Source organism: Dermacentor variabilis, chromosome 5 (genome assembly GCF_050947875.1).
Source record: "Dermacentor variabilis isolate Ectoservices chromosome 5, ASM5094787v1, whole genome shotgun sequence".
Lineage (NCBI taxonomy): Eukaryota > Metazoa > Arthropoda > Arachnida > Ixodida > Ixodidae > Dermacentor > Dermacentor variabilis.
The window spans coordinates 130,613,326-130,629,181 of NC_134572.1; positions in this window are offsets into that span (position 1 = coordinate 130,613,326).

Genomic DNA, 15,856 nt, shown 5'->3' on the forward strand with positions numbered 1-15,856 from the left:
GAGTCAACCCCAGCTGCGGAGTTGGTTTCAGGGACAACGCCGCCGATGCCGACACAAACAATATGATACCCTCGCTTCCGCAGCGCTAAGAACCAGGTCTAGCCGTGGGAAGGTGGTCACGTATTCGTCGACGTGCCGGGGCCTACGTGAAATAACCGGCGCGTCGGCAACTGAAGAGCACCCTATCCGCCACACAAGAACAGGGGGGGGGGGACCCTTTCCTCCTCTTTCTGCATGGCGGCGACGGTGTTCTATGCAGTCACGTTATCTTGACTCTCTAGCGGCGTCAGCGGCATCCAGCGGTATCAGTCGGTCGCTGCTAGCGCTGGGGGGATGAAAGGGGGGCGGAGCTGGTTACGAGGCCGACGACAACGCCGACGACAACGCCGACGACGACGCGAAACCCAGGAACGGACGCCAAAGAGCTGCGCTCTAAAATAATTTGACTTGCTCCAAGCGACGCTAAACAACATTACCTTGGTTTTCTTCAGCTACGTCATGCTCGCGTATTTTTGATTTCCAATCCGAGAGAGATGCAACAATCTGAGAGAGATGTACCAGGCAACACCGGCAACGTTGGTTGTGACCGAGGCGCAGCGAAGGTGATGCAGCATTTCAAAATTGCGACCTGCCGCAAGTTTTCGTAGGTGCCTGGGACTGCAGAAGTTGGAGCACCAAAATTAGACTGTCTGGCAACTTGGGACCTGCGTGGAGATAGCCCAAGTATTAGTCACCCATGTTGTCGACGTAGAAGTGCTTCTCGAGTTGAACATAAAAGAAAAGAACAGATGGCAGAGCTGCTCCTGTAGATTTTTGGTAGGCCATGCATCCGCGGAAGGCGTGAGCTCGGAACATAGAAGGCTCGCCTGCTGCTGCTTGCGGTGAAATATCGAATGCCGACAGCATCAGGTGTGCGGCAGCCGCTGAAGGCATCGCGAAGGTTGTGATTGTGGCGTCGCCGTGCCCGTTAGTGTAAAATTTGCGCCTAGTGGAGCCGGGGGAGGAGACTGTAAACAGACGCTCAGTGAGGCGCCCCCCAACGGAAAGAGGACAGCTTGCGGGAACGTCCAAGGAAGGAGAGCGGCAGGCCGTAGAGTAGATGATAGCGCTTGCGTTTGACCCAGGGAATTCTTTGGAAAGAGTCGCTGAGCAGCTGCCTTTGAGCTGGAAACGAGGCTCACGAACACTGTCGAGGTTTGATGCTGGGGTCGGCGCGCACTGGCGATCGGCACAGGTGGACTCAGGCGATGTGGGATGGCAAGACGGGGAATGACGTGATGATTCAGATGGCGAGAGCTGTTGTGAAGGAGCGCTCACTGGAGAAGACTGCGCGCTCGAGGTGACGTAGTGAGCAAGGACGGCTGCCGACAAGTCCTCGCAAAATTTGGGGCCGGGGGTGACAACCGGAGCCTGGAACGCTGCCGCAACCTGAAACCATGTTGAGAAGGAAGTGGCTGCCCAGCTCAATGAACCAGATGTCCGGCATGCCAAAATAGGCTTCCTGGACGCCCTGCAAAAACGGGACGTCTGCCACACCCCTTGAGGCTGAATCACTGGCCTTAGTAGAGTCGGTGTGCTGACGCTGCCATGGCACGGCGGAGTCACCAATTTGTGGGAAGGCTGGGCTCAGTCGTCCAGGTCACCAATCTGTGGGAAGGCAGGGCTTGGTCGTCCGGGTCACCAACTTGTGGGAGGCAGCGCGAAGAGGTAGCCGCCGTGGCCCCTGTTTATTTAGGCCGGCCACCCATGGTGCCGCCAGATCTCTGGAGCGGCCGACACCGCTCCGCTGAAGTCGAGCACGCTAGCGGGTTCTGTTGCGTTGCTACCTGCACGTGAGCCTCTCTTCTTGGTCAACTTTGAAGGCGACAGTCGCGTCGCTACACACCTTTCACTTCACAGTGCACGCACATTGCACAAAGCGAATACATTTACGCCTAGCACAGCTGCGACACATCCCGCGTACACATAAAAATTTGTATCTCTTGAACACACATTGTAAAAAGAAGGACCGGGGACTGAATCTGGATAGGGTCTGTAGGCTTTTGGCATCATCACAGGCCGTCGCAGCAGGCATAACTTCACACGGAGTAGCACATAAATGAAAGTGACGAGGCATCAAAGCTTATCGCTAGTGATTGTATCATTATTTGTGAAACTTGTAAATGACTGGCTTTCATCAATTGGGATTACGCGCGTGCATAACCGCATCCAATCGCGTATGCAGAGTCCGGCTAGCAGTGGCGGTCGTACACTTTTCATTTCTGCACATAAGGACAATGTATTATGCTAACCATACATGTGTATGCGATGGGCTTCTCTTTTGTAATGAACTCGCGAAGGACAGCACAAAGCATATTAAATCCGTGGTTCTGTTCCTTCCGACGTTCGCGCAACACAAAAAAACTTCGCTTGTTCAGTTTCCGTTGAAGATCGCACGCAGACGAGTGGTCAGGAAAGGTACAGCGGTCTGCTGCCTTCGCTTACTATCCCTGCGGATGCTGGATAACTCAAGCAATGGTTACAAGAACGACAAAAATAAACTCCAGTTCACGGAGCTGTCACCTAGGTCCCGCTGCGCCGCTCTTCGTTTCGAGGAAGTGCTACGTTTGCTTCGGAGACGTCCCACCGCATACGCCAATGAGAGACGAGCAAACGTGTCGATACCGCGTAAGATTTGCTCGCAAAGCACACGCCCGCAAATACACGCAACATTGCCGCGCGACTGGCGGCTCGAGGAACTTTGCGTGTATTCGCTGGTTTCTCTCCCGCTCGGAAAAAACACTCTTACGTACTATGTATCGAGGAACAGAAAACAGTGTCGGGAGTTACTCATGTTGCTCTAGAATTTTCTCATTGACACTTTTAGTCTAAATAAAATATTTGAGAAGTTGATTATTCAATTAATACTGTTTATATAATTAGACGGAATGAAAGAAAACAGTCTGAGTATCTCAACGTATCGGCAAACAAGATTACCTTGGTTTTGTGCAGCTATGTGGTACCTGCATATTTTTAATGCTTGGCTCAAGTTACGTGGAACACCCTGTGCGTATGTATGTATGTATGTATGTATGTATGTATGTATGTATGTATGTATGTATGTATGTATGTATGTATGTATGTATGTATGTATGTATGTATGTATGTATGTATGTATGTATGTATGTATGTATGTATGTATGTATGTATGTATGTATGTATGTATGTATGTATGTATGTATGTATGTATGTATGTATGTATGCATGCATGCATGTATGTATGTATGTATGTATGTATGTATGTATGTATGTATGTATGTATGTATATATGTATGTATGTATCCAACTATTTTCCCAGCTGCCGTAAAATAATGAATGCCTCATACCGCCTTATGCAATATCTCATACCCCCGTGAGCAAGCAATGAAAATGATCTACCTGAGAGTCTACTGATCTTAAAAATGGTGCCTGTCGATAACTATTCTACTGACAAATGCATATCCAAGTGATGAGACGTGTAAGCTTTGGCGCAGAATGAAACGATTTTGCATGCAATTCGGGAGCTGAGTACTTGCACACGCAGAATTATTGACAGACATGAAAAATCTATGGAACCCTAGCCATGCAGAGCTTCACTGTAAAAAACGGTAGAGATTGTTTTAATAACGACGAGTGAGCAGGAATGAGAAAAACGAAGACATGTTTTTACTAAGAAGGCTGCTGCACTGACATAAACGCAGAAGCAACCCTACGAGTTTGTAGCATAGCACTATACTACGTAATGTGGCCCTGATTGTTTCATATTGTATGAAGGAATAAAGAAAGCGGCAAGATGCGCTAGAATAAACTATAGCCCGGCATATACGCCGAGTTACAATCGCATTTATTTTAGGCGCGCACGTTTCTAAAAATTTTCAGGGGTGGCAATCATAAACAACGCCTAAAAATGCACAGTATTCATTATTACTTTCATGAATTTGTAGGGGTGTAAGCAGAATGACAGTACTTTCTTTAGGAGGTACAAATCTACCGTGAGTCTAAAAATACCAATAGTTTTCCCAAATAATAACAAAAATTCTATGCTCAATGCTGCGCAATATGTATTTCATATAATTACTCAGAATATATCAATAATAAAATATGAATAAAGAAATTAAAGGTACCCACGGCACCTATCATAAGCCTCAAAATCAATTATGTGCGTTATATTTCGCCCTCTTACATTTAATTGCTTCACAAATTTAGCTGGAGCTTTCCAAGCTGCGAGCCATGACACTAAATAGAAATACCGGATCGAATGGTTCTCAAGCAGTATGGTGGGAATGTATGTTCATGGACGTACTGACACTACAGTAGGTTACGGCCACACATTTTCCACACAAATGGAGCGATCTTGCAAGCAAGTGTTGCCAGTCGAGGTTGTCAGAGCCTTGGTGGACGATATAGCATGAAGATGCAAACAGGAATCGTCACCATGATGAGAGCAGGCACCGTTGAAGTTAGAAACAGCCACGCAGTCATCTGACAGCTGTAGCATAAGCACGTAGGCTAAGAAAGTGTTCAGTTTCTAAACGAAACAGGAAAAACTACAGCATGCTAAGTTCTGTCAAGAGCAACCATAAACATGAAAATCTGAATAGGTTACGAATAGAAATAAATCCCGCAGCATGCTTCAATGTTTTCATAATTACGAATAACTATAGATCCTGAGTCAGGAGAATATAGACCAACATTAAAATATCGGACCATGCAAAACCGATTAATTGCTTTGACGTATTTTAGACTGTGGAGCCAGCTTCCCTGTGACAGTGAATAAACTGTCAGCCGTCAACCACAGCGCGTCCCTTCATGTTCCTCTATGCAACGATGAAAAGAGTATGGATGGCGAATAACCACCGCTATAACAGCTGTAGATATTGCTGCAGATCACACAGTTTTCTCAATATTAGGACGATCGGGTCTGTCAGCACAGTATTCTAGCAGGCAAACGGGATATTCTGGATAACAAATCGATTAAGTGCGTTTACAGGATACACTTCCACGTATACTTATCCAATGACAGGCTGACATTTTCTGCATTTTTCTTCAGTTGCAGGAACTCTTTCACATGTGCAATACTTCACATGTAGAGTATAACAGAAGAATACCAAGGTTATTTAAACGAAATAATTGAGGTGCATGTAAAACCTAGTATATGTTCAGAAGCCACTTCCACAGCACAGTGAAATGGATGGAAATGAATGTAATTGCTCTAGGTGCTTGCCTGGCCTTTATTGCAGAAACGCCGTAGAAGCACCTCCAGAACAGGCCGCAGAACAAAAGCAACACAAGAAGCAAAAGAACTACACCGAAAAAAAAAGGAACGGGGGCAAAATAAAAGCAATCGGCAAGCAAGAATAGCCCGTTGAGCGTTCAGACGCACCTGGGACCCCTTCAGCTTTTTCGCACCCAGTAATCACGTCTTTTCCCAACCGAGGAATCATCGTTGCACCGTATTCTCTATGTTTGCACTATTAGCCTAGCGCCGCTTACACAGTACATGTACATTGCTTGCCTCCTCTTATCTTGTTCTTCCCTCTAGCAGCTTTCCTCTCCACGTTCTTAAAGCAGCGTGAGATAACAACCAACCAATTGTCTCACCACTCTTGCCTTCTCGACTGGAAACTGCGCAATACGATTTGCGCTTGTCCCCGCTTCGCGTTCGCGACTCTCTCTGTAAAAATGGCCTGCAAGACTCAGCCTAGAAGGCGCTCTAACGAATCCTGCCTTGGGAAAGAGTTTTGCGTTTTCTTTCTATTCGTTGGAATTTGAGTGCGTCCACCACCGAAAGTGTGTCGGTTATGAAAGGTGCGCTATTTGACTCTGCGTGCGAGGGTGTGCGTGAGTGGAGAAAGGTAATATTATAAATAAAACTGCATAACAGCGCAATGATTTGGTAGCTTAATACATTTGTGACAGTAAGCGGCAAGTGACATTACTGAGGTGTCAATGTGAGGCCTTCCTGCCCTGCAGCTCTACTGTGCCAGCGGAACGATAGGAGGCTTTACTACAGGAATAATATAATTTTTGTCTTGTATGAACGTACAAGCGTTCAACACCAAATGGAATATCTCTGGTAAGGACATTTATATTACCTTGCAAGAGATGGTCCATATTTATTTTACCTAGGAGGTGAAGAAAATGGGAAGACAGGGCTTTCTTGTGCCGGTTGCCACCAGATGCCACACACACTACTAATGAAGATAATTATTATTAAAGGAAAGCAAGATAGAGATTTCAACAAACCCTACACGCACTAAAAAAAGCCACAAGCATGCTAGTAGCGCCACCACGGGTAGAAGCACCGCAAGTGCATAAAGTTATTTGGGGCATTCGTAGCATCACCATATCGAGAATGTTATGCGGCTTTTTTCAAACGTTTGCGACATTGGAAATTGCCCGGACGCCTACTGTCAGTGTTTAAAATGCATGTGACATTTGAAACATCGATATATTTGAAAACGCATTTGGAAGGTGTTGTTAGGTATTCGCTACTCTCGTACTTTTTAATTTTCCGCTGCCGTGAGAAAAAGAAGTGTCGCTAGAGAGAAAGAAAGCAAGGAGAGGCAAACCATGGAGGTCAACCAGACGAGCGTCCGGTTTGCTACCCCAAACGTGCTCTAAAGGAAAGGGTAAATGGAACGAGCAAGGGAGTCACTACTGAGTGCTTGCGGTCGAATGCACAGGTGTACTTTAAGTGGTCGGTGCACTTCAAGAACTGTCTCAGCTCACGGGTAGCATTTGGCACCAGTGACGGATGTGGCCATGGTCCAAGTAGCTTTGACTCGGGAAATTGTCAGGAGGTTGTGAGTAAATATTGTAAATTATATTGTAAATATTGTAAATTATGGCAAATATGCGCGAGTAAATATTTTGCACAATGATGGCACAAGTTGGGAGGAACTCGTTGCTTTGAACGTGGCGACGTTGTCATGTTTGGAAGGATGTTGCGTAGAACCGAGACAAACCGCAACCTTCTTCCAAGCATGGAAACCTCCAACATACAACTCGCTGGGTTTTACTGAGATGAAAACGCGGATTGTAGCCACTTGAGTTAGGCACTCTCTTCATGGAGGCCAGATATATACCACTGACGCAACAATGGGCTCTGCTTACACTGACCCGTAGTTCTAGATGAAGTTTTGGCGTTGTGCTGCCGGGCACGAATTCGCGGGACCAAATCTCGGCCGCGCGGCAGGATTTAGACACGGGGTGAAATGTAATATCGTCCGTGCAGCGTGCATCGGCTGCACGTTAAGGAACCACAGATATTCAAAATTACTGGACGTGCTTCTCAATGAGATCTTGGTTTTGGCAAGTAAAACGTCGAATTTTGTTCTTTCATTTAGAAGACACTTGTACCAAAGTACTAAGAAGGCACTGTGATATTACTAAATAGCCAAGTTTCTTCCTGCACCATCACTGCACAGCATAATTCGTCATTTGAAGATACGTAACAGTTACAAAGAAGGGCTTGAATGCTCAGCTTTCTGGTTGACGCATCGTTGAGATAATGAAGAATCTCTAATACGTAATTGTTTTATTTGGTCTCTCAACCACATGTTCTTGATAGAAGCGACCCCCAATACTTGCCCAAAGCAATAATTATCAAGGTATTCCTTAATTCCTACTTAGCTTAAAAGTAAAAAAAAATATCTTTCTTTAATTTTCCGAACCTGGGAGAACAAAGTAATTATAAGAGCGAGATGGTACAACGAGAAAAAACGAAGCTCTACTATGTTAAAAAACAGGATTTTTTGAAGCTTTCTGTGGCAGGGTAGAGATGCAATTTTACTGTGCAGAATAATTTTATAGATATAACACTGAAGTGAGAGAGTGTTTAGGTGTGACATTCACATCTTTTACTGAAACTGCCACTGGAAGTAAAACAGGGAGTAACAATGCCAAACGCGTTTAATGCAATACAGTTAGTGTATCTAGAAGTACTAACGAACGTTATATGCCAATTTTTATTGTTTTCTTACAGGAAACCACTTACAAAGGTGGTATATAGAGAAAATAATAAAAACGGTAGGGGCAATAACATCGGACATTTCTTAATTTGTAGGTTATTTAGGCATGACGGATGTTAGAACAGTACGCAAAACAAGGCACATAGTAAAAAGGCCAACACAGTAAGGCGGAAAGGGCGCTATGCACTCATTACCTATTTTGCTTTCTTTTTGTCATTTGTTTTGGGGAGCGCAATGCGCTTACCACCATCACTACTTTGCAGTTCTAAATCGCCTACATCACCACTCTGTTAGGTGAATTAGGGGCTAAATAAAAATTGCTCGAAATTCGTTTTCTTTCTGTTTGAAGGTGTTTTATGAAATGCTTACTAAACTTCTCCTCTGCCCAGGGAAGACAGAAACGACAGCGGCATCACACTTGATTAAAATTGGGACTATGCTACGTGTCACGAGTACCGAAAGTTCGACGTGTCTAGGTTAATTTTGTCATATAAAACTATTACTAAATGCTAGTTTTCTCACAATTTTCATGATGTATCCTAGACACATTTATAGTTTGTTTACGAAAACTACGTTCCGAATTTCTCGTTATAACACTAAATTTCACGCCGCCAGACTGTGACGTCACTCTGAATACTTAAGGTTGATTCGTGGAGAGAAAATAATAAATTGACGGGCATGGCAACTGTAGCTTGAATAATAGCTATGCTTATCAAATGAGCAGTATCTACGAAGCACAAAATGGAGTGATTCTAATGGGCACTTATCCATGGTGGTTTATCACAGGACGTTACCTGGCATTCGACAACTCTAACCTGAAGATTTTACATCGAAGCGAGTAGAGTGACAACAACCGCTCAAAAACATACGGTTTTCTGACAACACCAGTTTGATTAGGAAATTTATATCTTGAGCAAGTTTAGAATATTATACGCAATAAGAAGACAATGTTTTATGCGTGTTTTAATAATGGCCTAAATGAAAACTACAAGGCCATCGTTCTTGGCCTGTTTATTAACGTTATACGAAATGGTTACAGTGTTTCTCTACAGCCTTGGGAGAAACGAAAACCGCAGATTTCTTTTCCATATTTAGGGAACAGGAAGTGCGCGCTAAGGATGATGAGTACCGAAATATTTCAATGTGGGCATTTCGGTGGTGTGAACGATGTCTCTAGTTGGTTTTTCAGGTCTGTTTTGAGAATTATGCTATGAACGTTATATATATTAACTTTGATTAGGAAGCATGTTGCAGGTGACGTGTGATAAATGTTAATTCGGTGTAAAGTAATAAGCGGCTTTGTGGAAAATCATTTATTAAAACCATACAGTGTGTCATAGTACCACTGTTCGTAATACTTCAAAGGGTCCTGAAGAAACTGTGCATCTGACTGATTTCACATTTGGTAGAAACGGGGGCATGTTCAGTGTAAGTGATGAAACTTATACGTTTGTGGCTTAAAAGAAGCGTTGCAAATAATTAGGGATACTTCGCCTTATCCTTATTTTTATGCCTTATACGAGGCTTGCAATTCGTTTCCCTGGTGCCCTTGGCAAACTAAACAAGGTACATTCTTTATAATTGTTTAAAGTAAGTATTACGTTAAGCCAGCAGATGTACAACCTCTTAAATTTGCAATCATACAAATGGACAACTAATTCGTGTTGTGAAAATTTTTAATGAAGAGCTTGTAAAACTGAACAAAATAAAAATAAAAGGAGCGGCACATACATGACTTATCAGGGAAAAGTAAACAAATGGGTCATGCACTGAAATACCAGTCGAAATGCAAGGACAGTGAAGTTGGATAGAGAAAAGGCAAACATAAAAAACGAGTTATTTCATGTAAGCAAAAATAGAAGGCGGAAGTTTCAATGATCTTGATGAGCAAAACGCGTTTGTTCTAGACCACGGTCGTTACCTGTACATACCAGAGTGTCATAGCCAAGAAGCAAAATAAGACGGAAGACTCTTCTGCGGTGCACGTGTTGTATCGGGAAAGCAGTAAATAAGTTGAGCTGCCACAGTTGTTCTACTCTACCTCTGCTTTTCTCGTTTCTACGCAATGTAACATGTGGGCAGTGGTTCTGCCGTGTAATATGAATATGCGTAATTTATTTATACTTAATGTCAGCCTTCTTTCTGTCGCCAATTTAACGAAGGGAATGTGAGTACTTTTCGCTAAATTATAGAGAACAAAGACTGGTCTGAAGTGTAGGGTGAAAATGATCCGAATATTTTGTATATTTCTTGAGGTAATAAAATCGTGCACTTGTCCGGTCCTCAAAAAGCTTCTTGGGCAGACAATCGCAAAAAAAAAGAAATACACGCAGGTACGCATAAGTAAAGGGCGGCAATATACTAGTGCGTGAAACTGACACATTGAACATGCGTCGCGTGACTTGCCTTGAGGGCTTACATAAAATACAGTAATCAACATTTCTAGCTGTCACCCATACCATAAAACAAGAATATGTGTGAGGTTCCTCTGGCAAAATCCGTCTTCACAGAAGTTAACTCGGCTATCGGTAAACCCGTATATTTTCACCTGAACTCCCAGGCCACCAGAAACAAGCAGGGTGAAGCGCATGCGTTATTTTGTTGCTTCGATTTTTTATATGACGTCCATCATGCCTACTAAAAACAGGTATCAGGACGAATTTGACATACTTAGTCTTTCCGGCTATCATACGTATTATCTGAATCGCGCTGAAAAGAAATGTCGCCGTCTATTACGGTGGATGAAAGATTTATTTTATAGGGACGTATATCAACCATACGCTTTAAGGGACAGTGATATCGAAATCTTAACCATTCTTTCTAACAATGATGTTTTCTCTGTTTTTTATCGTCCGCCAACTGGCTGCTCATCGAACTTTTTTTTAGTTATTGATTGCGTTTTTGTGTTACGCAAATGAAAATGTATAAAACACAGTGCTAGGTGGGGATATAAATATTAACAGGTTACAAGAATCAGTTACCCAGTGTAAGTTCGTAACACTGCTGGAATCAAATGGCTTCTCCAATCTTATTGCTGCGCATGTGCGAATATGAAATGGCTGTGCTACATTGTTAGACGTCTTTATCACTGATCTGAACGCTCACAATACGGTCTCAGGAACTATCGGCGTACAAGTAAGTGACAACTCACTAGTTTTTCTTTTTTAACTGAATCAAGCTTTGAAAACAAACCTTTCCAATACCGACAATCTGTAATAATTCAAGATATAAACCCATTAGCGTTAGAAGAATTTCAGATGGAATTGCTGCAGACTGATTGGGAAGCAGTTATGAACAATTGGACCTTGATTATGCCTTTTCGGCTTTCCTAACGCTTTTTATTTATTAAATGCTTTAAAAAGAAATAGGCTAATCTAAATAATCAAGAAAACCCTGAATTACTCAAACATGTTAAAAATTAAATTTGTATTTAAATTTGGATTAAATGTAAATTTAAACTGTTGTACATTAAAGCGGAGCGCTGCAGGGGCTGAAAAAAAAGAAAATGGGGAGAGCGAAGAGAGCACGTGTAGGAAAGTGGAGGAGGAGGGTATGGCGAAAGCTCGAGCAGGAAAGTGTAGTGCCACACACGAGGGGCTTTGCTGCGACGGTGACTACGAGATGACGCCAGAGTAGCGCGCATCGTCTGTATTAAAACAAAGCGCTGCATGAGCGGAGGTTGTCTGCGACAGCTGCTGAGAATGGCACCCGCGCGTCACCCACTCTATTCCTAGCGCGATCTCTCGATGCATGAGGCAGTTACCCTGTACTTCGCTCCGTAGTATAATAATAATAATAATAATAATAATAATAATAATAATAATAATAATAATAATAATAATAATAATAATAAGATAAAAATTATTATTATTATTATTATTATTATTATTATTATTATTATTATTATTATTATTATTATTATTATTATTATTATTATTATTATTATTATTTATAGTAAGCGCTCGTGCACTCATCATCCGCGAGTACCATAAGAAAGCCACGCAGATCCTCTCCTTGTAAGAGAGCCTGGGTGCGCGCTTGGTTGAAAATGTATTGGGAAGAAACTAAGAGAAATACGACCGGCCATGCTAAGTCAATTCTCTCTCCTATACATGCTCGAGCACGTCCATGTAGCCTGTTCAATGGTTCGTTATTCACGTGAAGCAAGCAGACGTCTCGCGCGCAGTGCTCGTCACAGGCATTGTTGCTCCCAACCACAAAAAAAGAAAACAGAAGGCTGGAAGAATCAAACATGAAACTGAGCAGAAATGCACGATCCGTGACAGACACAAAGCTATGTTCAGCGCCCAACACACTCCTAATTCTGAGGAGGGTTAAGCACGTCCAAATGAAAGCCATTTGTCTGACATTTTATGTCAGCTAAGCTTCCCTTATAGAACAAAGATTTGGCGCCTCCAGAGCGCACTCACCCTTGAGTTGCTGCTTCATTTCTACTCCTGAAGTGGTGCTGCTAGCATCATTTCCCTTGTTTGATTTTCTCCTATTGCACTTTAGCGTCTCCAGCGCTGGGACAACATATACACAAACACGATGCGAAACTTGTCTTTAGTGCTTTTGCTGCGGCGCAAAGGGCTTACTTTTGGTGCACCCATACCAGAGCTTGCAACGAAATTGTCCCGGCCTTGCTTGAATGCGGCTCCCTCGAACGCCGTAAAACACGCATTACGACGCTCGCTGTTCGACTGCAGCGAAGCGGTCACAGCGCAACAAATGTAAGAACAGCGCTGTTAAAAAAAAGGGAAAGTTTCGTGGTTTGAATAGTTCGGCTGCTCTGAGTCCCTGTCGCAACCAGCACTGAACGCTAAGAGGCTCATGATGCGCATCCCGGAATAGCTCAGAGCACGCTCGCATTGTCTAGTCTATACGAAGTGATGCGCCGCGTTATCGTTCTCTTCTGGTTTCTCGCTCAAGACGAGCGATTCGTTCTAATGCCGAGGCGCTTCGCTTCTAGAAATGATGAGAAGCAGGCAGATAACTCTGTCCACGAACAAGCCACAGTCAGCGTATTTTCCTGATGTGCTTAGCCAAAAGAAATGCGTTGCAGTAGTTCGGTACTTGCGCTAGAATTCTGCCTCTTCGTGAGGCGCACCTAATAAAATATGCAGTGACTCTTCGCCTGAAATACAAACTGTAGCCACAGCATGAGTCAAATGTTCGAGTTAGGCACGTTTCTTTGAGAAAGCTACCCATTTTAAATGCGAAGCATTTCTTGCCGAACATTTGCCACTTTGACAGTATCTATCTATCTATCTATCTATCTATCTATCTACCCGCCTACGTCTTCGTGCTATCATGGTCGTTTCGTTAACGTGGTATGCACCAAAATTGGCATAGTATGAGGAGAGTGCGTGGCGAACATAAGTGATGTCATAACATAAATATCATGACATGTGTGTCATCTAGGTAATGAAACAGCCGCCTACATTTTGGTGCTCTCATGGCTGTTTTGTTTACTTGGTAGGTACCAAAATTGCCATAGTATGACAATGACGAACATAAATGATAAGTCATGACATGAATATCGTGAGATGCGTGTCATGTGTGTCATGAAACAGCCACCTACGTCTTGGTGCTCCCATGGTCGTTTCGTTGACTTGGTGGGCTCCATACACTGCTTCGCATAGCATCGATTTCCACAGAACGTCTGATCTGCCGACATTTTTTTTATGTCGTTATGTAAAAATCCACGTGCCTATACGAAAATTATCCTCTGGCATAATAATAATATTTGGGGTTTTTCGTGCCAAAACCACTTTCTGATTATGAGGCACGCCGTAGTGGAGGACTCCGGAAATTTTGACCACCGGGGGTTCTTTAACGTGCACCTAAATCTAAGCACGCGGGTGTTTTCGCATTTCGCCCCCATCGAAATGCGGCCGCCGTGGCCGGGATTCGATCCCGCGACCTCGTGCTCAGCAGCCCAACACCATAGCCACTGAGCAACCACGGCGGGTGTATCCTCTGGCAATTTAAAAACATAAAAAGAAAGAGTGCACGCAGGCCTCTTTTAAGGGGTGTTTTATTTCCTGCGTCATGTGCTGCACTAACGCAAAACCGCACCTTTAAAGGGCCAGAAGTGTTAAACTTGCCAAATATAAAGAAGAAAGAAGCTGTAGTGTTCGACCTAGCTCTTATATCACTAGCGGAATACCTGCCACAATCGGTCGGTCTGATAACCTACACCGTTGGCATTTCCACCTGATCTTTAGTAGTAGCTCGCCTGTAGCTTCGCCCACGATTACAAAAGGCGGTACCGCTGACTTGCGCTTACCTTCAGAAACAAGGCCTTGGCGTCTGAAGGAGCTTTATAAGTTCATTTAATGTATAGGCCCTGAGGCTATATAAATACTTATTTTGTATTTTCTTTTTTTACAGTGAAACTGTTGAGGGCTAAATTCTGCACTATCGTGTCCGCGTGCAGAAAAAATCCCGAAGATAATACAATGCCGGGCCGATACATGGCGGAGGTGCAGTTCGCCATTGAGGGGCCCACATACACGGTTTCCCCGGTCATCTTTCTCCACCAAGTGGAAGAAGTCGTAATTTTTGTATTTACATGTTAATAAAAAGGCTTCATCACTCACTCAATTTCTGGCCACAGCTGTCATGTTTTGGTGGGTAGGGAAGTGTCAAATGTTTCGCTACGTGTGTTTGGAAGCACGGTAAAGAACGCGACGTTGATCGTTATTCCCAAGGGCTTCATTACACCAACACTTTTTCACCACGCCTGTTAAGCTGTGGCACGCGAAACCTAATAATAAAGGGAAACTGCAACGTTTCTTGAGCACTGTAAGAAAATGTTTGCACTCGGCATACAACGTTGAATTGAACGTTTGAGACAAGCATTTTCCCGGCGTAAGCAGCAAAAAGTCCATAATCTCGAATAGAAGATCGCTCGCTGTCTCGGTCCTTCGGCTTTCGATGCAACCAATTATCTGTGACGTCATTCCACGTTATAGCGCATAGAGGGCAGTCATTGGGCAAATGCCTTTTTTATAAGCTATACCCCACTGAAACGTATTGCGCGTATGTACATTCACTCCTGTCGTTTTAGAAAAGTGAAAGCAGTGGACGTTCCCGAGTACCAACCATCCTTCCACCGTTCCTTTGTAGGACTTTTTATGGCACCAACTTTGAGGATTTACCATATGTGCACCGACCATGGAACGAAAAAGGGAGCAATAGGCAGGGTATTTTCATTGACGACACCCTTCTTAAGAGGAAACAGGGAGCGGAGTGGGGATGTGAAAATTGCGCTCGTTATAACTACGTCATTATTACGTACTTCATGAACAATTATGTGGCAAGATATTCATTGAAAAGAATCGCACTGACTCCATTGTGTCCGCATTGGTGAAGGGCCTCGGCAACAGACTCTTTATTTCTTAAGTTTAATGCAACTTAGTATAAGTTCTTAGTTAAGAAAAAGGGATATCGCTACTATATACCTTTATTAGACCTCAAAAAAAGAAAGGAAAAGAAAACGCAGCACCATTTCACACACGAAACAAGTACGCAATACCAAAAATTTGCGCAATTTAGAAGAGAGCATATTAGGAATAAGCGTTAGAGAGCCAACTATAGGGCTATTGAAACACTTCTCAGGTTTCCATTTATAAGCATTTTACTAGTAAATACAGTACAAAAAGGCGCTTTGCAGCAAACCACTTCAACAGATTTGTTAATCAAGTGAAGCCAGGCTCCTTTATAGGTCTATTCGGTGAAACAGATGCTTGATTTCAACAATATGTATTGAAGTATTTGGTATAAAATTACCAATGTACATGATTGGAATATAGACTCACTAATGCGCACATGATATGAAAAAGAAATTTCCATCTATT